Source organism: Marmota flaviventris, chromosome 11 (genome assembly GCF_047511675.1).
Source record: "Marmota flaviventris isolate mMarFla1 chromosome 11, mMarFla1.hap1, whole genome shotgun sequence".
NCBI lineage: Eukaryota > Metazoa > Chordata > Mammalia > Rodentia > Sciuridae > Marmota > Marmota flaviventris.
The window spans coordinates 2,176,688-2,190,653 of record NC_092508.1 but is presented as its reverse complement, the minus strand read 5'-3'; the positions used below and the strand labels follow the sequence as shown (position 1 = coordinate 2,190,653).

The following is a 13,966-nucleotide window of genomic DNA, read 5'->3' as shown; positions in this document are numbered from 1 at the left end:
GCTGGTGACAGTCGGGGTACAAGAATCCGCACATGTGATGAAACTGCCTAGAGCCCCCCCCGCCTCTCACACACACACCAGGCACATGATGAGCTCTTGTGCAGCGCCGACGTGACCTCCTGGTTGTGTCTGTGGCAGGTGTACGTGATGGTGCCGTCAGGGCAGTTGTGAGACGCATCCGCCTCTCCTGTCCTGTCCCCACCCCTTCTCCTGCATGTGGGATCATTTCGACAGTACAGCTAGCGCTGTCCCGTTTCTCTGTGTCCTCATCCCCTGACCCCAGCCCTGGACGCCCATCACTACAGGAAGTGCCAGCCGCTGCCTCCAGGCTGCCCAGTGGGTCCACGCAGAGTAGCCCTTTCCCACATGCAGCCAGCTGAGGGAGGCTTGTGGAGCCAGAGGGCTGCGGAGCCCCAGGAGTCGGGTGGGGGTCAGTCTTGAGGGGGTCTGGGAGCTCTGGCATGGCCTGGACCGTGGGGGCAGCAGGGTGTTGGCAGGGGCCACCTGTTAAGTTTCATCCAGAGGAGGCCTGAGGCAGGACAGCCAGGCCTCCGTGGGCTCCCTGATGTGAGGCTGTGCTGCTCCCCAGGACGCTGAGCAGGGCCCCAGCAGCTCATCCCCTCTCTGTCTTCCAGACCCCCTGCGTGTCTGAGGCCCAGTGGAACTGGAGGGTCCACACCCGCGGCTTCTGAAACCTGGACAGCACCACGACGGCCCCCGCGCTCCAGCGGTGTGCAGAGGGGGACAGCAGCAGGGGCAAGGCCGGAGCCCCTCCTCCCAGAGACCCCCGCCTGGGAGGCCACCCCGCCCTCCTGCCGTGACCTCTGACTTGTCATCTCGTCACCATCTGGAACTTTCTTCTGGGTTGTGTTTTGGGGGGGTGGACTTATTTTTTCTGGAAATCTCTAGATTCAGGAATGAGCTTATGAGTACCTGGATTTTGATTTGTATGTCTCTCTAAGTGCCTTTTTTAATGTATATTTTTTTAATAAAACAGAAATGCATTCTCGTACCATCTGTTTAAACTGGACCAAGGCTCTCAGAAAAGGAACCTCAAGTTGCCTCCGACCCCCGCCTCTGCGCCAACTCCAGGAAGCCCGGAGCCCTTCTCACAGCTCTGCCCTGCTCCGTGACTTGCTCAGCTAGCCATTTTTTATATTCCCCGTTTCAGTGTATATGTTGCTTATTTGTTTATTTATTGAGATATTTTTACAGCCTAAGTGACTGCACTGTGCTGTGTATACTGCTCCCCGCCAGGAACAATAAAGATGCGGCACAGCCCTGGTCTCCGCCTCTCTTCCTGCAGCTCAAGGGACGGCCTGAGAAAGCCGGTCACAGAAACGACCGCTGCTTCACCCTAAAGGGAATGAGAGAGGATGGGAGAAGTCTATGCTGTAGGAGCCATAGAAATTTCTAGAAGCTGCCAACTCTAGTGTGGTTGTGAGTGTTAACAGACCCCGGCCTGGGCAGCAGTGGTTAACCACTTTCCACCTCTGTGACAAAGTACCTGAAATCAACTGATAAGAAGGAAACTCATTTTGGCTCACGGTCCCAGAGTTTCAGGCCACGGTCGGCCAGCTCCATTGCTTTGGGCCTGTGATAAGGCAGGACACCAGGGCGGGAGCCGGGTGATGCAGCCCAGATGCACCTCATGGTGACCGGGAAACAGAGAAGGAGAGGGCAGGGAGGGGCCGTCCCTGTCCCCCCTTGCAGCCTGAGCCCCTGTGTCCCCTGCACTGTGACCAACAGCATAGACCTTCTGGGTGCACACCCATGCATTCACAAACGTGCGCACACACCTCACATACCCATGTACATATGTGTGTACACGCCTCACACACCCATGCATGCACACATGTATGCACATACCCATGTACACACAGGCCTCTCATACCCATGCACACACATGTGTTTTACATGCCTCACACACCTGTGTGTGCACACACCTCATACATACGTGTGCACAGTGTGCACATGCACATGCAGCAGGGGGCTTGTGCACATATGCCCATATGTCCACTCACTCCACAGCACAAGCATGCACACACCTGTGCATGCACACACCTCATACATACGTGTGCACAGTGTGCACATGCACATGCAGCAGGAGGCTTGTGCACATATGCTCATATCATGTCCACTCACTCCACAGCACAAGCATGAACACACGTGAGCATGCAACCAGCTCACATACAGACACATGCACACCCGGTGCACACACCTAAATCCTTGGAGGGGCTCTAGGGAGACCAAGAGGGAATCTAGCCCTGCGGTCTTACGGAGCCTCAGGAGGATCCCAGTGTTGGGTGGCCATGAAGCCTGAGAGGCCTCTCCCCTAGTGACCCCAGACAGGCCTCTGGTCACGTAGGACAGAACGTAGAGATGGGAGGGTGGGACTCCCAGTGTGGCTTCCCCACTCCAGAGCTCACACTGCCCCAGCCTGAGCCCTGCCTGGCCTGCCTGCTGAGTGACCACGTCTCACATGAGGCCTGGCCCTGGGAGCCACCTACACCAGGGCTGGTCAGGGGACACCCATGGGGGTGAGTGGACACCCTGGGCCACCTGGGAGGGTCAGGAGTGAAGTCCACTGGTCCTCAGAGTCCAAGAAGAGACCTGAGAGGGCATCCCCAGTCTGGGGCACCCTCCACCTCCCCGGCCCCCATTCCCAGCCAGACAGGAGTCCACTCCTGGGCAGCCCCTCAGACTGTCCCTGTTCACAGCCTCCCAGAGGTGGCCTCTCTGAGCCTGCAGGCTGCACCCTGCCCGCTGCTGCACACCCAGCTAGCACAGGAGGGCCTCGCTGTCCCCAGGCCTCCCAGGGTCTCTCCCAAGGCCCTAGCTCAAACTCTGGGAGTCCCTGGAGCTGTGCAGGGTCACATGGAGAGGCGCAGCCGTGATCACTGGATTCCTGTCCTCTTCCCACCCATCCACATCCTAGATGAGGACCCTGAAGGACAGGCGCTCTGTTGGGGGTGTGTGCACGCTCCCAGGGCTCCGTGTATGTCCGAGTGTGCTGTGCCCCGCTGTCGGCTCCCGGGGTGCAGCTCCCCTCCCGTGTGTGCTGGTGGCTCGGGCCCCAGCAGATGTGTGTCCCGGAGGTCACTGCTCCATGATGACCCTTGCTTTGAAGCCCTGCGGCTGCTCTCCAGGGCAGTTAGCAGCCTGTCAGCCATGGCTTGAGGACAGACCTGGAACAGGCCACAGGGCAAACATGCCCAGGACATGGCTCCGCTGTGGCCTGAGTCCCTGGAACGGGAAAGCCTGCCCCAAACACCCCACCTCATACCTGGCTTCAGGGAGAGTCCAGAGGAAGCCCTCAGAGCAAAGAGCTGGTGGGGCACCAGGCAGAACCAGGCCAGCATGCCGAGCGGGGACCTGTGGGGACAGTGGGCACTGGCAGACCCCCACCCTGGGCCCAGTCACACTAGCATTGCAAACAGCCTAGCAAAGGGGCCCTGGCCCAGAGCAGGAGGAACTTGGGCTTGGATTCCATTCAGGGGCAGGACCACACTGGGGGACGTCCCCTGTAGGATCAAGGCCCAGACACTGCCTCAGGCAGGAGCGCTGGCCAAAGCCAACAAGACCAAATGCAGAAGTTCAGCTCTTTGCTTTTAAAGGCCACTGCACAGGCAGGGAGACATCCAGGGCCTCGCTGCCTGCATGCCCACTCCGTGGGGGACAGGAGCTGACGAGCCCAGGGAGGCCCAGCGTGTTCACAGGGCGTGGCCAGAGAAAGATCAGTGTGTGCCTGGAGCTGCCAGGCCCTCTGCAGGACGTGCTTGACCCTGAGAGGCAGGTTGCGATTTGGTTGAGCAGCCTTGAGCACCCAGAGTGGGTAGGTAGCCTCCCGGAGGACGGGGCCATCTCTAAATGAATGGGCAGAGCCACGATGTTGGCTCTGGAAAGGGAGGCCTAGGAAGAGCCCCCACTATCCCACACTGCCCACGCCACATGCAGTCTGCATTTAGTCCCCCCCCTCCTCTGTGGTCTCAAGAGAGGATATGTCCGTGGTAGAGATGGCGCCGGTGGACACTCCACTCGTCACCACAGCGTGAACGTGCCCACAGCAGCTATGCGTGGAGGCCGAGCTTGGACCTGGGGGCTCTGGATGCTCAGCTGTCTCCAAGCCACAGACCCAAATGAGGGCATTGCATTCTCTGCAGTCAGGGCCATTGGCAAGGGGCGGGGGGGGGCGGGGCTGAACAGCCTCTGGTCAGAAAGAAAGAGCAGGACATGGTCCTGCCCAGGCCCCATGCACCCTGGACCCTGCTGAGTTTCACCCTCACTTCTGGCTGCCACACAGGCCCTGAGCGGGGGGTAAGATGAGTCTGGCTATGTACAGAGCCCAGGGCCCTCTGTGCATGAGGCACCATTTCACTGCCCACACACCCTGGCCATCTGCGGTGCAGGAGCCACAGCTGGGCAAGTGAAGGCATGGCGCACACACCGCCGTGGACAATCCCGTGGAACTGCGGGCTAGCCCCTGGTGCACCAACGCACAGATCTCAGGACCCAGGAGGCAGACAGACCCCTGACCACAGCCAGCAGGAAGACTGCCCGTGTCCTTGACCAGAATGAAGCCTAGCCACAGGGGAGGTCCCCTGCCCCAGATTTCCATGCTGCCCGCTCCTGGTGCCCTGCACCCTGTGGCCCTGGCCTCCCTGGGACGAGGACCCAGCTCCTGTCTCTGCACACACTGCTGCTGACTGACAGGTGGCTCCACGCTCACTGGGGGACTCCTCTTCCTGGCCTGGCTGGACTTGGGGGTGGCCTCTGCCTGCTCCCTCCGAGGCTGCGCAGATGGGTCCGAGGCAGGTGTCCTCGACTGGCCGATTCAGGACACAGGACCCAAGAAAGGGAGCAATGAGGAGACCCCAGAAGAAAAGGGGGGCTGGGAGGGGCTGCTGGGGGACATTGGCCAGGAACCATGACAGGTCGGGTCGGCCCCCAGGGCCTCCAGGAATCAGGAGTGGAGGGGGCAGGGCGGGGCACTCTGTTCATTAAACTACTTTGCAGGACACCGCGGCCCCATGGGCATGCCTGTGTGTCAGTGTCCCTAACCCTTAGTGGCTTCGTGCTGGAACTTGGCCCTGCACAGGGACCTTATCTGCAGAGTCTCTGCAGATGTCACTCAGTCAAGAAGCTCAGGAAGAGCGCACCTCACTCTAAAGCCCAGTGACAGCCACACTTCTGAGAGAAAGGCAGAAGGGGACTGGAGAGGAGGCCCTGTGGGGACACCGGCAGAGGAGCCACACCAGAGCTGGGGAGGCAGGATCGGATCCTCCCGCGCAGTCCTTAGGTCAGCCGCCCTGCGGGCCCCGGACCTTGGCATTTCTGCTATTTTGGGCACCTGTGGCTGGTGGACGGTGGCAGGAAGCCAGGGCAGCCTCCTGCACTGACGGTGGCCATGAGGTGTGAGGAGACTGGAAAGATCCCAGACAGGACGTGAGAGGCGAGCACAGGGCCACTACTCAGGGCACCTGGGGGGCAGTCAAGTGGCCCCTGCAGGAGTGGAGCAGCGAGGCAGGCTGCCCCAGAGGGGCTGGGACTGCAGGTGACAGAATCTCGATGCTGATGTGCAGGGCTGGCGGTTGGTCTGGTCTGCGGGAGGCGCCAGGGGACCGCGGCCACAGAGCAGGCCCCTGCCCTCCCTGGTGACTCCAGCACCCAGCCTGGCCTCACCGGGAAGGCTGGAGAGGCCCTCGCTGCTCCCCCATGAATGGACAGCCCCGAGGAAGGCCGGGCCAGGACGAGCAGAAAAGGAACACAGAGGAGGGCAGAAGGCCTTCTCAAGCTCTCCCGTGTCCCCAGAGAGGGGAGACCCCGCGCCTGAGGACACGCTGAGAACTCCAAGGGAGGCAGAGTCAGCCCGGGGTCCCCAGGGCTCTTCAGGTGAAGATGGAGCTGCCGTGTGGGGGACGAAGCGCGGGGTCCCACGCAGCAAAGCCAAGACAGAGGAGACCAGCAGCAGGAGACTCAAGCCGCAGACCAGGAGTCCCAGCAAGAGAGACGGCGGAGTGGAGGGTCTTAGGGGAAAGACCCAGGGTGGGGCCAGCAGAAGACCCGCCCTGGCCAGCCTCCCCGCACTCCTCTCCTCATCAGGTGCCGGGCACTTGCAGGAGGTGGCCGCCAGCATGAGTCGGGTGATGTGTGACCTACGTGCTGAAGGGTTCTGCCACCTGGAGGTGTCCAGCCAGAGAGCGGTAGGTGAGGTCACGGAGAGCTGGTGGCCTCCCTCCCTGCTGCTCAGTGCTGTCCCATAAACCACAGGTGGACTGGTAGAAGCCACTCTAGTCTGTCAGGGATGGAACTGTCCCCCATGCGGAATCCTGATCTCCAGCACCTCGGAAGTTCAGTCCCCGGTGGCCCCCTCCAAGAAAAAGTCTCCAGTTAGAATGGGGAGAATTAGGTCCATCTCCTCGGCTATAAAGAAATCAGGAGGCTTTTAGAAGAATAAAGTTTGACATCACAATCAGCAGAGGACAGCAGCAGGACTCCGGAGGCTGGCTCGCGTCCTGTGGCTTGCCTGTGGACCTCAGTCCCTGTGACAGGGCGTTGAAGGCCCAGGGCATCTGACTCTTGTCCAGCAGCCCCAGGACCCTGACCCAACCCTGTCCCTAACCCAGGAACATCATCAGGATCGTGGGATTTCTCTGGACTAGACATTGGATGTGTCCTGCCTCCCAGTGTGTGGTCAGTTCTGGCCACATGTTTTATGCTGAGAGTTTTCTGGACATAGGTCTGTGGGAAGGAGGCTCGGAGTGGTGGCTGGGAGCTGGGGCTCAGAAGCCCACTCAGAGAGGGTTCAGGCTGCAGAACCCACCAGTCTGTAAAGGATGGAGGGGGGAAAGGAGTGGCATTACGGAGGGAGGGGCTGGGACCTGCCACCCGGCCCCGCCTCCACCATTTCAGCCCCTCCCAGGACAGCGCCCAGTCGCACCCTAACACCCTAACCCTAAACCGAACACCCTAACCCTGTCACCAGGAGAAAACAGGGAGACTGACCGTGACCATGATGGTGGTCAGAGCAAGATAAAGGGCAAACCAGGCAAAGACCCAGGGCCTTCCAAGGTCAGGTCACTGATCAGAGCCCACAAAGAGGGCAGAGGCCCAGGGGCCCAGAGACAGGGACCCTGGGACCCGGGGTCAGGAAAGCCTCAGCCCCTGCAGCCTGCACTCCTGTGGCTCCAAACACACTTCCAGGCACAGGGAGGAGAGGCTCAGCCCCGGAGAGGGTTGGCACAGAGTGCAGCCCCTCCCCACCCCTGGACGGCACCTCCACGAGGATGATGAGGACCAGCACCACAGCGCCCACTGGCCAGCCTACGCCCTCTGCCTTTCACTGGCTTCCTGCTGCCCTGGCATCAGCTCGATGCTCATGCCCGTCCAGGTGTCTGAGTCCCTCCCTGGCCGCCCACTAACCTGCTGGGGAGGCTGCGGTTCGAGCAGGGAAAGCGAGGGGCGGCCGCTGGGTCTGGGGATGGGGTCTCTGTGCCGAGCCTGCTCCTGGGCTCCTGGATGCAGAGGCCCTGGGCTCCCTGCTCTCGGGGCAGGTGGACCCGAAACCCACCAAAGAGTCTCTGTCTGTCCTGCATTGGGGCTGCAGCAGGCCAGGGCTTGGGGGACAGCCATGCCTGGCCCTGGGAGAGGGACTTTGGCCCTCAGGGCTCAGTCTCCAGGCCACATGGCAAGGAATCCAGCAGCCGAGATGCTGACCCGGCCATGCTGGTCCGAAGGAGAGTGTGGGCAGGTGGGAGCAGGCTGAGGGCCCCCAGAGGGGCACACGGCAAGGTCCCCGAGCAGCCTGAGGACGGTGCCTCTTCCTGAGGCCCCACCCCACCCTGTTCAGATCTCTGCATCCAGGGCCCCTGCAGCAGGCGGCTTCCTGACCGTGCTCGGAGATGGCCACTGCAGTCTCCCCATGGCCCCTTTGGCCTGGTGAGGAGCCTGGAGGATTACCCTGGGGGAGGGAAGGGCCAGAAGGGGCTTGGAGTGGACCCCGGGAGATGGGCTTGCATCTGGGTGCCCTTTGCAGACCTCCTGGGGCACTACTAGCAGCCGCCGCTGATGCAGATGGGGGAGGTGCTCTAGGGCTCTCAGGTCCCACTGCATTACTGGTCGGCTGGATGGAACTTCTCCTGAGGGCTCTGAACCTCCGGTCTCTGCAGGGAGGTGAGTATGTGGTCCTTGTTGTTTATGTGCGTTGGGCTGGAGTCCCATCTGCTCACAACACAAAACACTCAACACTTCACCAGAAACAGAAATGAGATCCCTGCTAAAAACGCCCGTGCTTGCAGAACGAGGGAGAATAAAAGACCTTTTGTGACATACCCACGCCATCCTCCTAGCCCACCAGCAAGCAGCAACCTGCAGCCAGGTGTAGCATTCTGGGAGTCCAGGTGAGTGGGGCCCTGGGGGTCCCTCTGGAAGGCCTTGGGGCATCCCTGTAAAGAACAGAGAGGTCGTTTTGTGATCTGACAAACACAGCAAAACAGCAGGAGCAAGAGCCGCTGTTTCCCCTCATCCCCTGACCTGGAAAGACGTGGTCCTGGAAACCAGCCCTCGGGGCCACTGGGGGTAGATGGCGTCTGTGACCTCGGATGAGTGACCCTGCGCTCACGGTGTTCACGGGGCGGTGTGGATGCTCCACCTTCTCAATGTGCAGAGAGCACTGAGCGCTGAGCACTGCCCCAGGGTAGGTCCTGCGGCAGGGTAGGTCCTGTAGGACTGCAGGGTGAGGAGGACTTTCTTTTCTGACTGACACACGAAAATAAGGTGCTGGAGCCTCCACCGAGCCCCGTGCCTGCAGCCCACCGTGGGGCACCCCCAGCAGCTGCGAGAGCTGCTTGGACAGGGTGCCGTGGCTGGGTCGGGTGAGATGCCAGCCCCTTGGTCCTGCCCACACGGAGAGCCATCCTGCCCGTTCTGTGTGGGTTTAGAGCGGACTCTGCACCCAGTGCCTCTGCCCAGTGCTCCCCAGCCTTGCTCCTTCAAAACTGGCTGCTTTGATTTTGTCCTGATGTTGAAACGCTTGGTTTTGATGCCAAGATGAACAAACGCGAGTCTTTATCGTGTTGGAATTGACCCAACAACTCACAGATTAAAACAAAACAAAAAACAAGCTAGTGAGCTGGAACGCTGCACGTTCTGTGGGTCAGACGGTCCTGCTGACCTCACGGGCCCAGGGCCTCCCATCGTCCATTTTGGGGAGTCGGAAACCAAACGGGAACTGCCAGCCCTCATGTCTGTGCCCGCGGTGTGGACAGTCTCTGGCCCCTGCTCAGCAGCCCTCTCCATCCCTGCCCCTCAGCTGCCTGGGTGAGGGAGACGCTAACTTAGGCGGCCAGGCAGGGTCCTCCTGGGCTTGGGAACAAGGCTGACCTCATGCTCTGAGAGCCGAGGACAAGAGGAGAGACCTATGTGGAGCTAGAGTGGGGGCGAGGAGGCAGGGCCACGGAGGCCAGAGAGCAGGGGCCAGGAGGAGGCAGGGCCCAGCTGGAGAGCAGCCAACAGGGCAGCGGAGGTGACCAGGCTGCTCCGGGAGCTCCTGGAGAGAGGTCATGTGGCCCTGGATGGCCTCTGCTCACACACGGGTCAGCCTGTAGTACATGGCTGTCTGCCCATTTTGTAATTCATAGAAAACAGCAGTTCATTTGGCTCACAGGTCAGGAGGCTGGGAAGTCCTGGCTCTGGTGTCTGGTCCACCTGGTCAGGGCGGCCTTCCTAGGGGTGACGTGGCTCTCCACATGACGGGCTGAGACAGTGAGCGTGCTAGGTCAGGCCTCTCCTCCTGTTCTTACGAAGCCACCACAGCCATCCCAGAGCCCACCCCGTGGCCTCATCCAGTCCATCCCAGAGCCTACCCCGTGGCCTCGTCCAGTCCTAGTCACCTCCAAAGAACACTCCTCCAGACACCACTGACATGAATTTGGGGGGAGCACCCAAACCATAAGCCGTGGCTATGTCCAGACGTGGGCAGGGTCTCTCACGGCCCCCTGACCCACCTCTTTGCTTCAGTTGTTGAGAGCAACGAGCAGTGTGCAGCGTGTCCTGGTTGTACCTCACGCAGTGTCCAGTAGTTCTCACCCTCTGCCAGGCACCCTGCCACCAGTTCTGGGCACACCCAAAGGCGAGAGTGCAAGGGGGTTCATGTACCCTGGAGCAACTCGTTGACGATAAATATGCCTCTTTCACGTTCCAGAGAATAAGACACTTGTGAGCCCACTCTCCATGACTGCTCAGAAGGCCCCCGGCATAACGGCCCCTCTGTCCACCATGGTGACCAGCTCAGCAATGGACCTCGGATTATCTTTCCCTCCTTCCCTCTACACTTGACCAGCGCTAATCCTTTATTCCCTTATTCCAAAGTGAGCTGTACATATAAAAACTTTGTCTCAGACTCTGTCCTGAGGGAGAATAAAGCAAAGTATTTGAAACTTTTATTTCCACAAACATGGCAAACACTTGCTGAAAACAAAAACTCTGGAAAAAAAAAATAGATCTTCTTTTTTAAAAAGTGAAGAGCAAATGAAATAGTAAGAAATCAACTGGATGAAATATAAAGACAAATGGGTTCAAGAGAAAAACCAAGTATGTGCCCCAAGGGCATTTGAAGGTCCCGGCAAATGTGAACTGCAGCAGCTTTGAGAGGTCCCTGCAGGGTGCAGAGACCTCAGAAAGTCTAATAAGAGACTTGCTACACATTGATCTGAGATCAAAATTCCCCACCACATTCCTCTTGCCACACTCAGGGGATTTTAAGGAGCAGTATCATAATGCTGAGCAGACTACAGAAGAAAACTCACCTGTGAGAAGTTCTAAATACTAGACAATCTAATTCAGGTTTGTACACAAATTTGCATCACTTCAGTGAAAACAAAACAAAAATGGAATTCTAAAAAATGTTCAAATAACCCACAAAAAAACAAAAAAAAAAAAAAAAGAGAAGAAAAAGGAACATTGAAATCCTAATTCATTAATAATCACATTAAATGTAAATGGTCTAAATTACCAATTAAAACAGAAATTACCATGTTGAGATTTAAAAACAAACAAGCAAACGAACATGACCCAACTATATAGCTATCTTAAATATGTATATAACAAACTACAGAGTTCCAAAATATGTGAAGCAAAAAAACTAATGGAACTTATAAAATAAATAGACAAATTCAAATTGTAGTTGGGAATTTCAGGCTCCCAATCAATAATTGATACGACAACTAGACAAAATAACATCAAAGATGTAGAAGAGCTCAAGTACCATCAGGCAATAGGATCCTGTCAACATTGGAACAGTCTCCCAATAACAGCAAAATACATATTTTTAATTATTTTTCATCGGTGCAACATAATTGCACATAATGGTAGAATTTGTTGTTACCTATTCATACATGTACACAAAATAAACATTTTTTGAAGTTCTAATAGAACATATGACAATGTGTACTACATCATGGGCCATAAAACAAACTCAACAAATAAAACCAATTACATAAGGTATGTTCTCTAGTCATAATAGAATCTAGACATCAATGATAGATCATGGAAAAACACAAAGTTCAAAAACTAAAATAAGACACACATGGATCAGAGGGGAGGAGTAGGGGGGATAGGAAGGGCAGCAGAATAGAATAGACAATATGACTGATGTATGTACATTCCATGTATGTATTATATGTCAAAATACATTCTGCTGCCACGTATGGCTAAAAAAAATAAAAATAAATCGTATGGTTAAAAAAAAAAGACACACATGGATCAAAGAGGAAATAGCAGGGAAATAAAACTACATGAACCAAGAGAAAATGAAAATACAACATATCACATTTTGTAGAACACAGTTACAGCTGTGCTGAGAGGGAATTTATAACACTAAGTGCATATATTAAGAAAAGGAGAGTCTCATTTTGATAATTTAAGCTACATCTGTAGAACCTAAAAAAGAAGAGAAAAAGTAAACAGAGGAAATAGAATAATAAAGATAAGATCAGGTAGAATGAAACGGAAAACAGAAAAGCAATAGAGAAAATCATCGAGACACAGGGTAGTGCTCAGAAAAAAATCAATAAAATTGAGAAGCTTTTGTTATAATAACAAAGAAAAAGAGAAGATAAAAATTACTAATTTCAGCGATGAAATGGAGGTTATAAGTACAAGTCCTACAGATGGCAAAAAGAGCATAAGAAAACCCTGTGACAACACTCCATAAATTTATTGACCTGGATAAAATGAACCAATTCAAAAACAAACAAACAAAACAAATACACCATAACACATATAATATGAAATAAATATCTTGACTAGCCTATAAAAATCAGGGTAATTAAATCCATAATTAAAAAAATATCCCCCTAAATAAAGACAGAAATATTCTGACATAGATGATTTCACTGAGGAATTCTGCTAAATGTTTAAATAGCAATCAATACCAATTCCATACAATCTTTTCCCCACCCTTCCAAAAATACAACAGGACTGAGTAATTCATTTTGTGAAGATAGCATTACCCTGTTACTAAATAAAACAAAGATACAAAAAAAAAAAAAAAAAGAAAACTAAAGACCAATACTTCTCACAAATGTATGTAGATGAAAAAAATCCTTAATAAAATATTGGCAAATAATATTCACTTATATGTGAAAGAGAATTATACCCCATATCCAAGTAAAATCTATTCCAGGATGCAATTCTGTCTTGAGATTTAAATTTAATCACTATAAGCCTCTATATTAAAAGGCTAAAGCTGAAAATCAATTGACCTCTGAAATGATGCACAGGGAACACTGGAGAATACTCAATACTCATTCATAATAAAAACAAAACCCTTGGAAAATATGATGGTTTGGACGTAAGGTGTCCACCCAAAGCTCACAAGGGAGACAAGCTCACCAGGGAGAGGGCAGGAAGGGTGTGGACCGAGAGGCGGGCATTGAAGGGCTGGCTTTGGAGCATAAATTTGTACCTGGCAAGTGGAGGCCTCTCTCTCCTTCCTGATCCTTGTGTGGGCTGCTCCCTCCCCACACTCTTCACCATGGAGTCCTGCCTCACCTCAGTCCCCAGGAATGGAGCCTCTATCTACGGACTGAGACCTCCGAAACTGTGAGCCTCCAAATAAACTTCTCCTCTACTGTGGTGCTGGTCAGGTCTTTTAGTCACAGTGGCTAAAAAGTTGACTGAAACAGAAAATATGAAGAGTTCCTCAACTTGATAAAAAGCGATGAACAAAACCCACATCCATTTTTGTACTTGATTTTAATAGAGGACGCTTCCTACTCAGGGCTGGGAATGAGGCAAGATTTCCACTCTCTCTACTTCTACTTCTTATATTGCTAGAAGTCTCAGCCAGTGTAGTAAGTCAAGAAAAGGAAATAAATAAAATGCATATATACACTGGCAAGGAAAAATAAGACTGTTTCTGTTTGCAGAGGAAATGGTTGTAGACAATGAAAATCCAAAGGATTCTATAAAAATTTTCTAGAACAATGAATTTAGCAGCTTTCCCAGATACAAGATAAATACAAAAATCAAGTGTATTTCTATGTACTCGTAATGAACTCATGGCACTAAAATTAAAAATGCAATACTAGGACTGGGGCTGTGGCTCGGTGGTAGCACACTTGCCTCGCATGTGTGAGGCACTGGGTTTGATTCTCAGCACCACATACAAATAAATAAAATAAAGGTCCATCAACAACTAAAAATATTTTTTAAAAATGCAGTACTATTTATAATTTCTCAAAAAAATGAAATTACTAGGTTTAAATCTAACAAAACATATACAGGAGTTACATACTAGAAATCACACTGTAGAGGAACGTGATCAAAGGAGATCCAAATCAACGAGGGACACACCATGTTCATGGATTGAAAAAGCTCAACAGAGTAAAAATGTCAGTTCTTCCTCAATAAATATACAGGTTTAAGACAATTCCAATAAAACCCCAGCAAGATTTTCTTCTAATTA

General features: G+C 53.8%; 1 protein-coding gene across 1 annotated transcript in view; it reads left to right on the top strand.

Moving 5' to 3' along the window:
- Nucleotides 1-1,158, top strand: part of Twist2 (twist family bHLH transcription factor 2) — a 42,175-nt gene extending 41,017 nt beyond the window's left edge. Inside the window, exon 2 of the mRNA XM_027951764.3 lies at nucleotides 636-1,158. The gene's annotated coding sequence lies outside the window, so the exon portion shown is untranslated. The remainder of the gene's footprint in view (nucleotides 1-635) is intronic.
- Nucleotides 1,159-13,966: the final 12,808 nt, after the last annotated feature.